This window comes from Mobula hypostoma, chromosome 25 (assembly GCF_963921235.1).
Source record: "Mobula hypostoma chromosome 25, sMobHyp1.1, whole genome shotgun sequence".
NCBI lineage: Eukaryota > Metazoa > Chordata > Chondrichthyes > Myliobatiformes > Myliobatidae > Mobula > Mobula hypostoma.
The window spans coordinates 6,848,031-6,868,173 of NC_086121.1; the positions used below are offsets into that span (position 1 = coordinate 6,848,031).

Genomic DNA, 20,143 nt, shown 5'->3' on the forward strand with positions numbered 1-20,143 from the left:
TCGGTCCTGTGCAGTAGCCCCTCCATACCAGATAGTGATGCAGCCTGTCAGAATGCTCTCCACAGTACAACTATACAAGTTTTTGAGTGTATTTGGCATCAACAAATCGCTTCAGACTCCTAATAAAGTATAGCCGCTGTCTTGTCTTCTTTAAGACTATGTACATCAATATGTTGGGATTAGGTTAGTACCTCAGAGATCTTGACACCCAGGAACTTGAAGCTGCTCACTCTCTCCACTTCTGATCCCTCTATGAGGATTGGTATGTGTTCCTTCGTCTTACCCTTCCCGAAGTCCACAATCAGCTCTTCCGCCTTACTGACATTGAGTGCCAGGTTGTTGCTGCAGCACCATTCCACTAGTTAAATATCTCACTCCTGTACGCCCTCTTGTCACTACCTGAGATTCTACCAACAATGGTTGCATCGTCAGCAAATTTATAGATGGTATGTAAGCTATGACTAGCCACACAAGTCATGTGGGCTAAGCACACACCCCTGAGGTGCGCCAGTGTTGATCATCAGCAAAGAGGATATGTTATCACCAATCCACACAGACTGTGGTCTTCCAGTTAGGAAGTCGAGGATCCAATTGCAGAGGGAGGTAAAGAGGCCCAGGTTCTGCAACTTCTCAATCAGGATTGTGGGGAATGATGGTATTAAATGCTGAGCTATAGTCGATGAACAGCATCCTGACGTAGGTGTTTGTGTTGTCTAGGTGGTCTAAAGCCGTGTGAAGAGTCATGGAGATTGCATCTGCCATTGACCTATTGTGAGAATAGGCAAAATGCAATGCGTCCAGGTCCTTGCTGCGGCAGGAGTTCACTCTAGTCGTACCAACTTCTCAAAGCATTTCATCACTGTTGATGTGAGTGCTACTGGACGATAGTCGTTAAGGCAGACCACATTATTCTTCTTTGGCACTGGTATAATTGTTGCCTTTTTGAAGCAGGTGGGTACTTCTGCCCATAGCAGTGAGAGGTTGAAAAAGTCCTTGAATACCCCCGCTAGTTGGTTGGCACAGCTTTTCAGAGCCTTACCAGGTACTCCATCGAGACCTTCTGCCTTGTGAGGTTTCACTCTCTTTAAAGACACTCTAACATCGGCCTTTGAGACAGAGATCACAGAGTCATCAGGTGCAGCAGGGATCTTCACAGCTGTAGTTGTGTTCTCCCTTTCAAAGCATGCATAGAAGGCGTTGAGTTCATCTGGTAGTGAAGCATCGCTGCCATTCATACTATTGGGTTTTGCTTTGTAGGACGTAATGTCTTGCAGTCCCTGCCAGAGTTGCTGTGCATCTGATATTGCCTCCAATCTCTTTCGAAATTGTCCCTTCATCCTTGAAATAGCCCTCCGCAAATCATACCTGGTTTTCTGGTACAGGCCTGGGTTGCCTGACTTGAATGCCACAGATCTAGCCTTCAGCAGACGAAGTACCTCATGGTTCACCCACAGCTTTTGGTTTGGAAATGTACAGCAAGTCTTTTTAGGCACACACTCATCCACACAGGTTTAAATGAAGTCGGTAACAACTGCAGCATACTCATCCAGATTCAAAGATGAATCCCTGAATACAGTCCAGTCCACCGATTCAAAGCAGTCCTGTAGGCGCTCCTGTGATTCCCTTGTCCAAACCTTCTTGGTCCTCACTACTGGTGCTGCAGTCTCCAGTCTCTGCCTATAGTCAGGGAGTAGAAGTCCAGTTAGGTGATCAGACTTCCCTAAGTGAGGGCATGGAATAGCACGGTAGGCATACTTGATGGTGGTGTAACAATGGTCCAGTGTGCTGTTTCCTCTGGTATTGCAAGTGATCTGTTGATGGTAATTGCTTCGTGATTTTTTCAGACTAGCCTTATTAAAATCTCCCAAAACGATGGTGAAGGCATTAGGGTGCGCTGTTTCGTGCATGTTGATCCCATTGCTCAGATCTTCTAAAGCCTGCTTGTCATTGGCCTGAGGTAGAATGAAAACTACTACCAAAACGACCCCAGAGAATTCCCATGGTAAGTAAAAAGGACGACACTTTACTGCTAGATATTCCAGGTCTGGTGAGCAGAATTGGGCCAGCATTGATATATTTGTTCACCAAGAAGAGTTGATCAGGTGGCATACTCCTCCACCTCTGCTTTTGAGAGACTCTACAGATCTATCCTGACAGTATATAGTAAACCCGTCAATCTGAATCGCTGCATCCGCTGTGGAAGGGGTTAACCAGCATTCCGTGAAACAAAGAACACATGCGGTCCTAACGTCCCTCTGATTCAGCACCCTGGCTCTGAGATCAACAATTTTATTCACCAGAGACTGCACTTTTGCCAGCAAGATCGTCGGTATAGGGAGCTTAAAACCCCATTTCCTTAAATGCACTTGTAATCCTAATATTCGCCCATGCTTTCTCCGAGGTGTGCTCCGTGGGCCCTTCTGACCACAGACTGTGTTGTTTCCATCGGTTTTAAGCAGCAATAGTTTGTTTAAATGCATTAAGACATCTTTGTTGACTGTACTGACCTTGGAAGCAGTTGTGCTTTTTAGCTGTAACAGGCTGAAATGGGAATATTTAATCGTATCCATTGAGAGCCCTGCTGCTACTCGAGTCGCACCTAAGCACCCCGGAAGTGTATAGCACCCAGAGGTTCATATTTTTGCCAGCATTCACAGTAAATACAAAGAAAGACAGTAGAATAAATGAAAATGCACGCAGCAAATATGGACAGACAAACTACTGTGCAAAAGACTACAAACTCTGCAAATACAAAAAAAAGAAAAAGTAATAACAATTATTATTATTAATAAGAAATAAATATCAAGAACATGACTTGTGAAGTCCTTACAAGTGAGTCCACAGAATGTGGATGTCTCTCCGATGGGTGATCAAATATATCCACTGAACAGCAGCCATGGAGACCCAGGTGTTATTTTTGGGTGGGGGAGAGGAGAATAAAGCAAGATCACACTACCTAACATCACCCAGCAACTATGAGAAAAGACTTAACTGTAATGGTCACTCAAACCATAATTGTAACTCAAATCATAAAAAATAGCTACTCTGAAATAATGAACATTCCCCAGTACATCTAGAGTTGTATCAGTAAGGAATTGAGGTGAAAAGGTAGAAAATTAAATTAGGTTTCTGCAAATCTGAGATTTCCCACATGTAAAAGGTTGAGGTGTTAAGCAGAAATATCTGGGGAGGGCCATTCAGTGCCAAGATAGCAACAACCTCATTAGTGACTCTGCACACAAACAAGAAATAAAAGAATGTATTTAACAATGGAAGTTTTACATGTTAAAATGATCACCAGAGCACTAGTACAACACTGAGAAAAATGACATAGCCACAACAGCTCAAGTATTCCAATTACTACAGAACAGATTAAGAGCTCCAAGATCAAAATAATTCCCAGGTAATGTGTCTAATTCTCCTACACTCAGTGGGAACCCACCCCCCCCCCCCCGATGTCCAGTAGTGAGATTCCCGGAATAACTATCAATTACTTTGCACCTCCATATATATGGCATTCAAAAGTATTTCTGCAGTTAAAATGAAAATTAAACAGGATTCTTGAACTAATATTTATACTTACTAAGTATTCCAATATTTCTCCTTTGGTTTTTAACATTAAATTCTCTCTTTAGATAGTATTGTGCTCAGTGTGCAATACTCTAAACATTTCAAAGGCATACAAATCCCAGGAAACTTGTTTCATGCATAACGAGGACTTAGTTGTTCTCGAGCCTCACTTGCTGAAAATACACATCTTTGCACAACAATTGAGAAAAGAATCAGCAATGCAGACACTACCCACTCTGCAAACTACCTTTTCCAAAGTTTCCTTTTGGAAAATGCTACAGGGCTATTAAAACAAAAACCTCATGTCATTTTACAAATTTCTTCCCTCAGGCAATTAATGTGAGCAATCATTCTATTTCGCCACCCCTCATCCCCCTCTGTTATCTTAGTCACTGCACTGTAAACACTTTAAACCACTTTTTGTAATGCTGTTTACATTGTAAACACATGCTGGTATTTATATATTTATGCACATTTTATTCCATATCCACACATTGACCAACTTATTTCTATAATTTTTTATAATTGTTGAATGTTGTTGTTTTTGTTGCATGTTGCACCAACACACCACAGCAAATTCCTAATATATGTCAAAGCATATGGTGATTAAAGTTGATTCTTGATCACATTAGTAATCATCCTCCCACATCTCACTGATGCATTGGGCAGCAATCTTGACATTTCTTTAGTGTTTGTCTTGTTTTACAAGGCTGAGTTGCTAGCTTGACTCTCAACCCAGCACAGCGGGAAAGCATGAAAGGAACCGTCCGGAATTGAACCCGGGACCACTAGCCCTGTAATCCAATGCGGATGCCCTTACACCACCAGCCAGCTCTTGATCATTTCTGATAATCCTTTAACAGTCACCATGGAAGTGCATATATACATAATTGTTACTAAGACAAAATGGTTAAAGGGCACGAGTACCCACAGAAGCAGAGTCCAGCAAACCCACTCTAACCCAGAGAGAGAAATGACACTGTAAAACCTTTCCTTTAAAAAAGCTATTCAATTAGTCCCATTCTCCAGCCCTTTCCACATAACCCCATAAATTTGAACTTTTCAAGTGTACTTCCAAATAACTTTCAAAAGATTAATATGGAATCCAATTCCATTAACTTTCTGATGATAAATCAAAACCTCAACGAGTGGTTCTCTGTGTACGATAGTTTAGCAAAATCTCACTTCAAAATACGAATACATCTGTGACATTGACTTTATGATATGAACATCCAAATGTGCTGTATTTTAGGCATGGTTTTCCTTTCAGGCAAAGCAACTTTCAAAGGCTCTTCATCTCATACTGCTGATAGTTATTGCTTATTTTGTTTTTCTTTGTCTTTTGGTATTTGCATAGTTTGTTGTCTTTTGCACATTGGTTGTTTGCCTGTGTTCTTGTGTGCAATTTTTCATTGATTTTGGCACCACGGTAGCATAGCAGTTAGCATGACGCTATTGCAGCTTAGGTCGTTCCGGAGTTCAGAGCTGAATCCTGGCACCATTCTGTAAGGAGTCTCTGTCTGTCCTCCCTGTGGAATGCGTGGGTTTTCTTTGGGTCCTCTGTATTCTGCTCACATCCCAAAGACGTACCAGGTAGGTTAATTGGTCATTGTAAATAGTCCCATGATTAGGTTAGGGTTAATCAGGTTTGTCAGCGGTTGCTGGGGCAACATGCCTCAAAGGGCCAAAAGGGCCAATTCTGTGCTGCATCACTAAATAAATAAAAATAAAAAGACTCTAATGTGTTTCTTTGTACTTACCATGGATGTCCGCAGGAAAATTAATCTCAGGGTAGTATATAGTGACATATACGTACAGTACATTGATAATAAATTTACTTCAAACATTACAAAACTATTTTCAAATGAGTTGTATAAACCTCCTTTAACATAATTGTACAATATGTGAAAATCAGATATTGTCCAACCCATTTTAGTCATCAGTAAAAAAGCATGTACCTCATGAGAAATCATGAAGTAATCAATGACCATCAGTAAATTGAAAGTGTAGTTTGAATCCTTTATTTTTTAAATTCTGTGTGGGTGAAATAGCCGTAAGTAGCTATTGAAGAAGCATTCTCTATAGAACAGATGCGCTTAGATCTTGGCTTTTTTCCAATGTAGCTATTTAGTTAAAATCCAAAACGCAGATTGAACAGTTCAATTCAAACACTGTAGTAATTCACAAAGTCCCAACAGGTGTTCCAGTCTGCACATTAGAGTAAAAAAGCATCACAGGCCAATATTAAATCGATGGCTCAATATGCTTTGCAGCTCCATACTGGATGCTACCAAAAAGAAAGGCCCTTAATTTTTACCAAGATGTTGAATTTTTGCTGGGTGAAATCTTAGTTACTCTCTCTGGAAATGAATAAACAGTTGATGTTTTGAGTCAAGACCCTTCATCAGGACTGGAGAGCAAGGGGTTCAGTCCCAATGAAGGGCCTCAGTCTGAAACTTCAACTGTTTATTCATTTCCATAAATGCAGTCTGACCTGCTGGGTTCCTCCAGCATTGTGCATGTTGCTCTGGTTTTCCAGCATCTGCAAAATCTCGTATTTGATAGCTTTGCTGAAAATACACATTTTTGGACAACCATTTTGAAATGAATCTTCAAAGTTGTTCGAATGAAATTATTAACATTTACTAAAAAAAAGGCATCCGTTAGTCTTGCGAGACCATGGATCTGCACCTGGAAAGTCTTCACTCTCCAGGGCGCAGGCCTGGGCAAGACCGGCAGTTGCTCATGCTGCAATCTCCCCTCTCCACGACACCAATGTTGTCCAAGGGAAGGGCAAGGGCCGATACAGCTTGGCACCAGTGTTGTCGCAGAGCACTGTGTGGTTAAGTGCCTTGCTCAAGGACACAACACATAGCCTCAGCTAGGGCTCGAACTCACAACCTTCAGATCACTAGTTGAATGCCTTAACCACTTGGCCACGTGCATTTACTAAGAGTACAGCATTTCCAAGTTTACATCTTTTAAAGACAACCCTAATATACATAGAGAAAAAATCACCATGAAGTATTAATCAATATTTGATGAATTATTACATGAAATTTGTTAATTTGCTTTAAACTAAGTTTCCTATTACCTGTATCTGTTGAATATTAGCTGTGGTTTTATTGGTTGTGCTCTCAGATACGAGTCAAAATCGTGTGGCTCAAGTCCAGCCCCAAAGACTTGGGTACAGGCTAGGCTTGTGTTCCAGTAAAGGCAGACTAAAGTGGTGCCATTTTTCAGGTGAGATATGAAACTGAAAACTTGTCTGATCCCTCAAATGATTGCAACATTTTCTGTACTAAGATGTGAAGGGAATTTAATTGTGGGGTCCTAGCCATATATATCCTCTGAACCAACCATTCACAAACTGATATATGTTGGAGGCACGTGCAGCTATAACAAAAGACAGATGCCAATTCTATTCTGTTGATATACTTTGCATCAATAAAAGCAAAATGGGGGAAGCATTCATCTTTATTGTGATGAAGATGCATTTCACCAAACTTAAATCAACTCTTTGGGGAACATGTTTTTACTAATTTTGTTCTAATAAATGCAGAGGCCAAGTCATTGGTATATTTAAAGCGGAGGTTGATAGGTTCGTGATTAGTAAGGGCATCAATGGTAAAAAGGAGAAGGCAGGAGAATGGGTTTGAGAGGGAAAATAAATCAGCCATGATGGAATGGTGAGGCAGAGTCAATGGGCCCAAAGGCCTAAGTTCTGCTCCAATGACTTATAGTCTTAAATATCTTCATTAAATGAGATGCATTTTACTTAGAATATACTTAAATGGCTATTTCCAGTTCTTTAAAAAATAGCAGAGCTTTCAGGGAACTAGTTACACAGGTTCCTACATATATGCACCAAAAATTTACAGATTCCATCTAGGCTTTGCTAACAAATTCTATAACCTCCAGTTCATCATCTATAGTTGTATACGAAGGTAGACTGTTTACCCACTTGTCTGGCATAAATTTTACGTCAATCCATTTGAAGACTGTTTCTCTTCACCATCATACGCACGATACATTTCAACTGGCATTCAAATCCTATACAACTGGTAGTGATAAAAGCGCATCTTTATTCCTTTCTAAGTATTCAAATGCCAGCACTTCACTCTGAATTATACTTTACTACAGTTTAAATGTCATTATTGAAATCACACAAAAAAATCATTTCAACAATGTCACAAAGAGAAATCTGAACTAAATGGAAAAAGAAACTTTCTAAATAAAATCAAACTAATCTTTTATGTAAGTCACCAAGTACTTTCTTTTGTAAATGTACCTGAATCAGTGCATAAATGTTCAAATAATTCACTTCCAGGAGTAGAATATTAAAACACAGCAAATTGCTCTAACATTGCCCACATATTTCTCGTTTAACAATTTTGTGCATTCATGATTTTGCATTGTTGTACAGGAGGAAAAAGTATTTTTGTGTATTTTCAAAGCAGATTGCTTTGGGTTCAAAGGCTCAGAGTGTTATTATTTCAAATGGCTAAAAGACCAAATGTTTTAAGTCAGGGGTGGCCAACCTTTTACATTCCATGTGTCAATTTTTCCATGCACGAGTTCTATATTAACATACTTTTACAAGAATTGAATGGGGGTACAAGAGTTGTATGGCGCATCTGAACTCGTGAGTGAAAAAAATTGACGCATGGAATGTAAAAGGTTGGCCACCCTTGTTTAAGTCTTGAAAGTCATACTGAAGACTTTAGTACAACTACAAGCAGAAGAGTGTACACTGAAGCCAGTGACACAATGAATAAGTTACTTTGAGCTCATTCAGCCCAAATCATGAAATCTACTTCAATATAAAGATACACTCACAATGCTCACTACATAGTCTAGCAGACTTCTCATTACTAACATCAGGGAGGTACAGGAGCCTGAAGACACACATTCAATGTTCCAGGAACAGTTTCTTCCCTCCACCCGCAGATTTATGTAAGTGTTCATGGATCAATCACAATATTTTGCTCTCTTTTTGTAATACTTATTTTTATTGTTTCTTATGTAACTTATAGCAATTTTATGTATTGCATTGTATTGCTACCACAAAACAACAAATTTCAGAACACATCAGTGATAATAAATCCAATTCTGATTCTGGACAACATGAAAAAGTTTCAATTGTGTTATTTAACTGAAGATCCAGAAATTTAAGATCCAAATGCAAAAAAACTACAGATAGGAAAATCTGGAAAAAAAAACAAAATATGCTGAAAATACACAGCACGTTAAACAGCATCTGTGGAGAGAGAAACAGTTAACTTTTTGGTCAATGCCTTTTCAGATCGAAAATTTTCAAGAGAACTCGTAAAATTTTTACCAGGACATTTACAGTTCTTTCTGACTGAAACATTAACTAAGTTGTAACTGTCCCTAGCATTTCTACTTTTAAAATGCAGGTGGCAAACTTCTAAAAATACAACACCCATGAACTGCTGTCCAAACATGTAGCTCAGCTTTCTATTATTTGACACTTGGCTTAATTTCACAGTCATACAAAATCACCAGCACTTTGATGTATTTTCTGTCTGTTAATACTGATTGTTTGAGTTACTTCAGGCTTGCCATCTCATTAATATAATCCAAGTTGACTGAACTCTGTCATGGACGGTGTCAAGGCCACACCAAAAGGAAGAGTGTTGGGCATGGTGTTCTCATCCCCATCCCATAAAATCTCAGAGCTACAGAAATGACAAAAGAAGCTCCAAAGACCTCTTTCCTGAGAGAGGAAAGATCTTCACCAAGAAGACTTATGAAGCCGTGTAGTGAAAGTGGAAGCCACAGGGCCGATCAGCCTTCGGCCCAAGATAGAGGACTCAGGCAAGCTGCTATTGGTAGCCAATATAGCTAATGTGTTTAAGAAGAAGAAAGTTTTTCTTGAAGTTAATATGTCATGTAATGCTTCAAGAAAATTGTGTCTATTAAATGACATCTGTTAAGCTTAGTTTAACTGAAAGCAACTAAGGCTGAAAATACTCAGCTAGTTCAGCTGCATCAGTAAGAAGTACAAAATTAACAATGAGTCAAAGACACAGTTAAAGTTTTAAATTGGTACAACTAAAGTTTTAAATACGAATTGAAATCTTAGAAGGCCTTTCACGTACAAGTTATGCAAAGTGCTTTAACATATAAATACCTAATACAGGATTTGCAAGGCATCTGACCACAAGTCTCTACAAAATAACGCGAGACTGCTGAGAGGATAATTGGTGTCTCTCCTCCACCAGAAATACTTATCAGGAATGCTGTGTAGTTAGAGCCTTTAGCATTGTCAATAAACCCTACCATCCATCCAACAATCTCCTTGACCCCCTACCATCAGACAGGAGGTACCATAACATTAGACAAGAACTGGAAGGGTGGAAAACAGCTTCTTCACCCAGGCTGCGAGACTACTGAACTCCCTGCCACCATACAGGTCTCATCACACACGAGGCACCAGTAGGGTTATCGTGTTTACTTTTTAACTTATGTCGTAAATGCACCTTATTATTTGTTAATTTATTTGTGATAATATTACTTTATGCACTGTGCGTGAGTTATATGCATTTACTGTGTTGTGCACCTTGGTCCGGAGGAACATTGCTTTGTTTGGTGGTATGCATGTACGTCTGAATGACAATAAAATGAACTTGAAATTAAGACCATAAGACATAGGAGCAGAATTAGGCCATTCAACCCAGAGTCTGCTCCGCCATTCCATCATTGCTGATTTATTATCCCTCTCCAACCCATTCTCCTGCCTTCTCCCCTTAACCTTTGACATCCTGACTAATCAAGAACCTAGCAACCTGCACTTTAAATATATCAACTATAAGTAATAGCAACTACACTCATTTTTGCCCCCGACCCTCTTGAATTTGAGCTTGAACCTTACAATAATACAAGTTCAACATCAGTTCATGGGAGAAACAAATAATGAAATGACCTTAATATGCCATCAGCAGATGTATGACTTTTACATACACCAACACCAGAGCTGTCATTACCATGACCCCCATTCAGAAACTGTATATAAAGGCAAAGTTATGGATGCTGAATCCACAAAATGTTTTTCCTGAAACTACATCACAAATGGAAGTGACTGCCATTTGTTAATGGTATTTCTTCAGTGAAAATCTTATTTGTTGAGGCACTTTGTACTATAGTGCTATTTGCACCTCCCAGATGGAATTCTGAAGCAAATTAAGATGAAAATTGAGCTATCTGCTTCAATAAACCTGCAACACATAGTTGAAATCCAAAGAACTGCATGACTTTTCTCAGCTTATTTTCCTAAAACTACAGGGTGAGCCCTTGATTTTAGGGAAAAAAAGGAGAATTTATAACACAACCTCACCAAGCCATGTTAATATCTGTTGATTCAATTGCTCTTTTCTCTCAACATTCACAAGTTCAAAGTGGATAAATCCACTGAACTAATTCCACAACCTAGACTCACTTTCAATGACTCTGCAACTCCTACTCTCAGTATTATTTATTTTTTTCTATATTTACGAAATTAGTCTTAATTTGCATATTGGTTGTTTGACAGTCTTTATGTAGTTTTCATCAATTCCATCATATTTCTTTATTTTCCTGTAAATACCTGCAAGAAAATGAATCTCAAGGTAATAGTATATGGTGGCATGTACATACTTTGATAATAAGTTTACTATGACCTTTGATGTGTCCTAAATACAGAATTCACAATCACTTTTCACACCAATATTTGATTACAACAAATTAAAAATTTATTACCAATGATAAATTTAAGAATTGGTTTTAATGTTGTTTTGGGTATCAGTCTTACAAATCAGTTTTTGTCATAATACACATCCTTTCTGCTACTTACACCCTGTGGATTATAGCAACACTGGTGTAAACCTACCATAATCCAGCACATCAAAACAGAGCCAGAAAAATTCATAAACAGGGCAAGATGTTTTTCAGTCTGTTCAGACAATACAGACAAAAGTCATTTTACATCTGTAATTAAGAACTTGCTCTTAAGCTGATACTTAATTCTAATCAATGAGGACACAAAGCTTAGACGAAACTGTCAGCTGTATATTACAGTAATCTCAGAAACACCAAGAGACAAGGCTGAAGAATTAAACTTCATGCAAACACCTGAATGCATAAACCGAATAAAACAGACCAAGTAGTTAAAACGTGTTACTGAAGACCACTCGCTGATGCATCACTTTCAACAGTCATAGAAAACACTAATGTAATCCTAGCCAATTCTATCATGCAGTCAGATCGAATGACATTCCTGGAGCTGCCTGCCAAGCGCCGATTGCCAAAAGTATAACAATCACTCAAGGACTCTGTGTTTCGGAAGCTTTTCTATCAACAGTTCCAGAGAAGTGTTTTTTGTGTGTGTGTACACAAAACAGTTTCCTATTTTCGTTATAATTTTCTCTTTGTGTATAATTAATATTGCTGGGTGGCTGACTAGGCACGCTGTGCTCCATAGTGGTCGGAGACACATGTGCACACGGTAGCGTGGAGGTGGCAATGAAACAAAGGCAATAAAGCTTTTTGATTTCCACACAAAACAAACCTCACACGTAAACAGGTCAAGCAGGTCCTATTTTCGTGGCCCGTGTTTGCTGGCTTTAAGGTATTGTGTAAACAGATGATAAGAAAGCTAATCACATACTTCATAGTTACCAGACAAAAACATGAAAGGCATTCCACTTCCAGACACTCCCACACAAGTTCTGCAACATTAGAAAAATAGTGATAAAAGAGATAACCGAAAGGAAATGGATTTTGTTTCAGCTTTCATTTTTTCATGCCAGCTCTTCCTCTCAACCTAGTCAATACAATCTGTTAATCTTCAGAATTCCTTGAGGTGACAGTAACAACTTTACCGCAATTCTAGCAGCTGTTCAGCTGACCCCAGCGGACCTTCTCGGTGGCCTGGGCCTAATCCAACAACCAAGCTAAACAATGTCAGCGCTGCTGTATCCGTTAACAGCCACAGCCCATGGAGAGAAGGCACTTGATAACAAAGAGGCCTGCTGCTTTGCTTCTCAATCAAGCTTGGCCAGGACAGCGCTGCCAAGTTAAAAAGAGCACACCGTTGTACATGTACGGCAAAGGAAATCAGAGCTGAATGGTTACCGGGAGTCAGTGCAGATTGTGGTTTCTTTCACACTCCACGCTCAGCTGTGCTGCAGACACTCCACATGCCTGACGTAGTCTTCTTTATCCAGACACCAGTGAAGGAGAACAAACCTCCAACAACAAGTACCAGGAAAAACCAGGACTGGAGTCGAGCACAGAAAGGAACTAGATTGTGATTGATGACTGCTCTTAATGGCATGGTCAGCCAGAAATGCATCAGCAAGCAAGATATTAGAGACAATATCCCTGGAGTCATCTGCATCTCAGATCCACAGCTATTGTGTGGAATATTAATACACTCCTCAGATGAACGTACACAGAACGAGGGGGAAAAACTGTCAACTGTCTTCCGATAATCAAAAACAGCAGACATAGACCATTTTTCTGCATCGCCAAGGCTGCAATAAGACTAAATGTTTAAACGCAAGCTGATTAAAACAGTCTCCAAAACATAGTCCTTATGAGCATTATTTAAAACACAAAATAATTTTAATCAAGACAGTTTATCAACAGTTATGGCCGTCTCACCCTTTAAAGCATGATAGATCAATAAAAACTGAAAACCATGTTGGTGTGGCTTGTTGCGGAGACACACTGTACATTAGCCACTCAATCAGAGGTGCCTCATGGGAAAAACACTGCTTGACAATAAGCTCCATAACCAAGTGGCTTTGTAAGTGCTCCACACCTGTCACTGTTGAAATCAATCCCAAACTCACAAAACCACAGAAGCAGGCATGCCATTTCCAACTGCGAATTAATCAGAGACATTTTTTCTAATCAACAATGGAAGTACATGGGGAGAAGGGAAAATATGTAATGAATATTATTACTCGTACCAACAAAACAGTCATTGAATTAAGTGTATGGAGACTGAAGCTCACCAGAGAGGATAAGATGAAATGATCTAAAATAGTTTGTGCTGATTTTTTTTAAATAACCTTTCACCAAGATCAATAAACAGAACCAGTTGACTACATTAGCCTTAATTAACTTTGTTTAAGCATGATTTTAGACATTATTAGGCGGCTAGGTGTGTTTGAGGTATGCAACACAACAGCAAAATAAGTAATTCTTTAAATTCAAATATCCTGCTCACCTCGAAATGTGAAAAAGTCTATTTTTTTTGCATTCCAAAGCTTTGAATTCAAATTACTGCAAAACAATAAAAGCTATTAAAGGGTGAGGATTTCAATAATAATGAAGACCTCTTTAAAATGCTCTCTAAAATGGATGACGCTGTAATGTATTCTTATGGGAGACAAACATATTAATTATTTTAAACATGGAAACTAACACATTTCAACATTACAACTCCAAGTAAATGACCACCATACCCGATCAAAGTACCTGCATTTAATTACAACCAACCACTCTCAATCTCAACGAGTGCACAGAGTTTCTTTTTCGGTTGGGACATACTTTTCCAATTATTTAATGCTCAGACTAACTCAATATCAGCAATGCTGCCATACTCTGTTTTTGTGAGAGGACTTGAAAGAGAAATAAAAGGTTACATCACAAAAACTGCACAGTCGGCTATTTTCATTACAATTTTTAAGCAAACGAATCCAGTAAACAATCCTTCGGAAAATTGGTTAACATTTGTCTATTGCCCATAACACTAAATTCATTAAAACATGGGTAAATTTTATTCATAAGGATCATGAATAGCCTAAAGGTGGCACTCATATCCTCAAATTACAGGGTCACGAGTTCAAACCTCAGTAAAGACAAGCAAAGTCCAAGTACAAGCAGGTTTTTTCCACTGAGGTTGGGTGGAATGACAACGAGAGGTCATGGGTTAAGGGTGAAAGGTGAAAAGCTTGAGGGGAACTTGAGGGGAAACTTCTTCACTCAGAAGGTTATGAGAGTGTGGATGCGGATGGTGCATGCTAGCTCAATTTCAATGTTTAAGAGGATTTTGGATAGATACATGGATGGTAGGGGTATGGAGGGCTATGGTCCTGGTGCAGATTAATGGGAGTAGGTTGTTTAAATGGCTTGGCCAGGACAAGATGGGCTGAAGGCCCTGTTTCTATGACTCTGTGAACACTACAGTGTAGTAATGGGGGAGTGTAGCATTATTAGACACACGAGATTCTGCAGATGCTGGAAATTCTAAGTAACACATTAACATGCTGGAGGAAGCAGGTCAGGCAGCATCTATGGAGAGGAATAAAGAGCCAACATTTGCACTAAGACTGTTCATCAGGAATATCAGGATGTTTTGAACAACAAATCAACAGATCTGCTTTTTCAGGTACATGTAAGAGATCCCACAGCAATACTTGAGATATCACAACAACAGAATTCTAGTGTCCTAGCCAACATTTACCTCTGAACAATCAAGGTGATCAGTTGATCCAGCAGTTTATTACACAGAGGAAGCTCTAGCTACTGCATTTCTTTACAACACAACATTTCAAAATTTACCACTGAAGGCAATAGGTCATCCCAAGGTTGTGAAAGGAGCTAAATGCAAGACCCAGACTCTATTATAGTTTATGTCTGTAGAGACTCGTTTATTGGAAAACAATTTTCAACTTTGCAAAAAACACAGCATAATTTTCTATTAAATAAGCTACAAAGTAATGGTTTTGAGAGTTACTTAACATTCACTCTGAAATACCTTGTTGAATATACAGAAGGGTGCTGGAAAAGGGCCAGCAACATCAAGAAAGATCCTACCCACCCTGCCCACGCCACAAACCCACCACTCCACACCCCCAACCACCACTACTTAATCATTTCCCATCAGTCACCTTATGTACAGCTATGCCTAGAATCACTTTATAGGCTTACAATCTGTGCATACAAGCTATCTTATGTATTTATATTTACTCTCTATTTGCTATTATTGGGTTCTTTATCTTATTGTGTCTTTTGCACTGGACACAGGACAACAATTATTTTGTTCTCCTTTATACTTGTGTACTGGAAATGACATTACACAATCTTGAAACTTGAAAGTGACTTCACATTTCTGTGACTTTCTACGAAGCAAGCACAAACACCACTTTCAGGGAGAAAGAATCCAGCTCCGGGTTTCACAGCAGCTTCCATTTATCACACAACCCTGTCATGTTGAGCACCATTAACAGATAATGAAAGGAGACAACGGGTGCAGTTACAAGCAGAGCACTCTGCAGTCTACAGGCCTAAGCATGTAGCCAGGGGAGCTGACAGCCTGAACTGTATATCCTAGGCACTTAACAGTCTCTGTAACTGAAACAATAAAAACTTTACTTTTCTTAAATCAAAACACCTTTTGTTTGAACTGTTTTGGAGTAACAGTGGATATTGCATTGGCCCCAGAGAATGAAAGATAAGTAAGAATAGTGTAACTAGTTTAGTGACTGATTAAATCAGACAGTTGTGGTCTATTTTAACTCACAAGCCTGTAAAACTCACTGTACTGATTAAACAAAAAGAGATTCAAGGAAATTCAACAAGTTTTGAATGAACAGAGGAAGAGTGATATCTCACTCAGCTGAGCATTGTAAGGAACTGCTAAGTGATGATCATATGAATGATTGAACAACACTACTCAGGATTAAGGGTAGATGTTGAGGACATGGCGGCTAATATCTAATGATTTCATTGGATCAGCACAGCAAGCTCAAGTTTCAATAAAAATGAGGCACGTGTGATCCAGATGAATCCAAAGAGCAGGGAAGTCAATATAATCACTCAAGATTCCAGTTTATAAAACATTTATGAATTACGGAAAAGATTAACAATCATTATTTCAGTGGAAAATTTTCAGGTTGGTAAACCAGTTAATTGGATAAAGGGTCTCAGCACAAAATCTCAACTCTTTATTTCTCTCCATAAGTGTTATCTGACCTGCTGATTTCCTCCAGCATTTTGCGTGTGCTACTCTAAACTTAGATTTTTTCCCCAAAAAAAAATGTTTCGAAGAGTCTCTGTGGGTCGAGGTTAGGAACAGGAAGGGGTCAATAACTTTACTGGGTGTTTTTTTATAGGCCGCCCAGAAGTAACAGGGATATCGAGGAGCAGATAGGGAAACAGATCCTGGAAATGTGTAATAATAACAGAGTTGTTGTGATGGGAGATTTTAATTTCCCAAATATCGATTGGCATCTCCCTAGAGCAAGGGGTTTAGATGGGGTGGAGTTTGTTAGGTGTGTTCAGGAAGGTTTCTTGACACAATATGTAGATAAGCCTACAAGAGGAGAGGCTGTACTTGATTTGGAATTGGGAAATGAACCTGGTCAGGTGTCAGATCTCTCAGTGGGAGAGCACTTTGGAGATAGTGATCATAATTCTATCTCCTTTACAATAACATTGGAGAGAGATAGGAACAGACAAGTTAGAAAAGTGTTTAATTGGAGTAAGGGGAATTATGAGACTATCAGGCATGAAATTGGAAGCTTAAACGGGAACAGATGTTCTCAGGGAAAGTACAGAAGAAATGTGGTAAATGTTCAGGGGATACTTGTGTGGAGTTCTGCACAGGTACATTCCAATGAGACAGGGAAGTTATGGTAGGGTACAGGAACCGTGGTGTACAAAGGCTGTAATAAATCTAGTCAAGAAGAAAAGCTTACAAAAGGTTCAGAGGGGTAGGTAATGTTAGAGATCTAGAAGATTATAAGGCTAACAGAAAGGAGCTTAAGAAGGAAATCAGGAGAGCCAGAAGGGGCCATGAGAAGGCCTTGGTGGGTAGGATTACCCAAGACATTCTACAAGTATGTGAACAGCAAGAGGATAAGACGTGAAAGAATAGGACCTATCAAGTGTGACAGTGGGAAAGTGTGTATGGAACCGGAGGAAATAGCAGAGGTACTTAATGAATACTTCAGTACACTAAGGAAAAGGATCTTGGTGATTGTAGTGATGACTTGCAGCAGATTGAAAAGCTTGAGCATGCAGATATTAAGAAAGAGGATGTGCTGGAGCTTTTGGAAAGCATCAAGTTGGATAAGTCACCAGGACCAGATGAGATGTAACCCAGGATACTGTGGGAGGCCAGGAAAAAGATTGCTGAGCCTCTGGCGATGATCTTTGCATCATCAATGGGGACAGGACAGACTCCGGAGGATTGGAGGGTTGCGGATGTTGTTCCCTTATTCAAGAAAGGGAGTAGAGATAGACCAGGAAATTATAGACCAGTGAGTCTTACTTCAATGGTTGGTAAATTGATGGAGAAGATCCTGAGAGACAGGATGAATGAACATTTGGAGAGGTATAATATGATTAGGAATAGTCAGCATGGCTTTGTCAAGGGCAGGTTGTGCTTTACGAGCCTGATTGAATTTTTTGAGGATGTGACTAAACACATTGATGAAGGTAGAGCAGTAGATGTAGTTTATATGGATCTTAGCAAGGCATTTGATAAGGTACCCCATGCAAGGTTTATTGAGAAAGTAAGGAGGCATGGGATCCAAAGGAACATTGCTTTGTGGATCCAGAACTGGCTTGCCCGCAGAAGGCAAAGAGTGGTTGTTGATGGGTCATTTTCTGCATGGAGGTCGGTGACCAGTGGTATGACTCAGGGATCTGTTCTGGGACCCTTACTCTTTGTGATTTTTATAAATGACTTGGATAAGGAAGTGGAGGGATAGGTTAGTAAGTTTGCTGATGACACAAAGGTTGGAGGTGTTGTGGATAGTGTGGAGGGCTGTCAGAGGTTTCAGAGGGACAATGATAGGATGCAAAACTGGGCTGAGAAGTGGCAGATGGAGTTCAACCCAGATAAGTATGAAGTGGTTCATTTTGGTAGGTCAAATACGATGGTTGAATATAGTATTAATGGTAAGACTCTTGGCAGTGTGGAGGATCAGAGGGATCTTGGGGTCCAAGTCCATAGGACACTCAAAGCAGCTGCACAGGTTGATTCTGTGGTTAAGAAGGCATAAGGTGTATCGGCCTTCATCAATCGTGGAATTGAATTTAGGAGCTGAGAGGTAATGTTGCAGCTGTATAGGATCCTGGTCAGACCCCACTTGGAGTACTGTGCTCAGTTCTGGTTGCTTCACTACAGGAAGGATGTGGAAGCCATAGAAAGGGTGCAGAGGAGATTTACATGGATGTTGCCTGGATTGGGGAGCATGTCTTATGAGAATAGGTTGAGTGAACTCGGCCTTTTCTCCTTGGAGCGATGGAGGATGAGAGGTGACCTGATAGAGGTGTATAAGATGATGAGAGGCATTGATCGTGTGGATAGTCAGAGTCTTTTTCCCAGGGCTGAAATGGTTGCCACAAGAGGACACAGGTTTAAGGTGCTGGGGAGTAGGTACAGAGGAGATGTCAGGGGTAAGTTTTTAACTTAGAGAATGGTGAGTGCATGGAATGGGCTGCCGGCAGTGGTGGTGGAGGTGGTTACGATAGGGTCTTTTAAGAGACTTTTGGATAGGTACATGGAGCTTAGAAAAATAATAGGGCTATGGGTAAGTCTAGTAACTTCTAAGGTAGGGACATGTTCAGCACAACTTTGTGGGCCAAAGGGCTTGTATTGAGCTGTAGGTTTTCCATGTTTCTAACACCTGCAGAACTTAATCAACATTCTTCAAAACCTACATATCTTAGGAAACAATTAATTACTAATGCATTTTTTGATAATCATGATCAACAAAATAGTTAAGTTGCCACACTGCATGCTGCCTGCTCAGTTACAGTATTCAAAAAGTTTCAAGGAAATCCAACTGAGACACAAATTACCTAATTTACAAAGTAAATTTATTATTGAAGTACATACATGTCACCATATATAACCATGAGATTCGTTTTCCTGGAGGGTATTCACAGTATATACACAAAACATAACAGAATCAATGAAAGATTACATCCAACAGGACAGACAAATAGCCAATGTGCAAATACGAAAAGAAAGAGAAGAATTAATAATAATAAATACAGAAGCAATATATATTGAGAACAAGAGATGAAGAAGTGGCCTTGAAAGTGAGTTCATAGATTGTGGCAACAGTTCCCACAACCTATGAAGTCTTCCCATCTTGTACCCTGACTCCTTTAAAACTAAAGATTTACTCTTAGTTATACAATCACTTAGCCGGCTGGTGGTGTAGTGGCATCAGTGCCGGACTTCGAAGCGAAGGCTCCCGAGTTCAATTCCAGTAGGCTCCCTTGCACACTTTCCAAATGTGCTGGGTTGAGCGTCAAGCTAGCAACTCGGCCTCGTAAAAATGAAAAAGCCTGCCTAAAAAAAACGTCATGACAGCGTCCCAATGACTCCACTCAGAGTTAAGGGCTTTCTTCTTCTTCTTCTATACAATCACTTAAAAACAGATTCTATAAAAAGTCAGCTTCATTATTTTAGAACCGTTATAGGAACTCTTACTACTGAAAGAAAGCCAAAGGAAGTGTGCCTGCCAAATGTTTACTTTAGACTTTGTATTAATTCAGGCTGATTTTCCCATTCCAGAAAAAGAACAAATTTCCTGCTACA

At 39.6% G+C, this 20,143-nt stretch overlaps 1 protein-coding gene across 2 annotated transcripts in view; it reads right to left on the bottom strand.

The window, feature by feature from the left end:
* rerea (arginine-glutamic acid dipeptide (RE) repeats a) overlaps positions 1–20,143 on the bottom strand; it is a 659,533-nt gene that overhangs the window by 563,527 nt on the left and 75,863 nt on the right. Inside the window, exon 1 of one of the 2 annotated variants that reach the window (XM_063033174.1) lies at positions 12,706–12,831. The exons of the other annotated variant lie outside the window; for it this stretch is intronic. The gene's annotated coding sequence lies outside the window, so the exon portion shown is untranslated. Of the gene's footprint in view, positions 1–12,705; positions 12,832–20,143 lie in introns of those variants that run through there. 2 annotated transcript variants of the gene reach the window in all.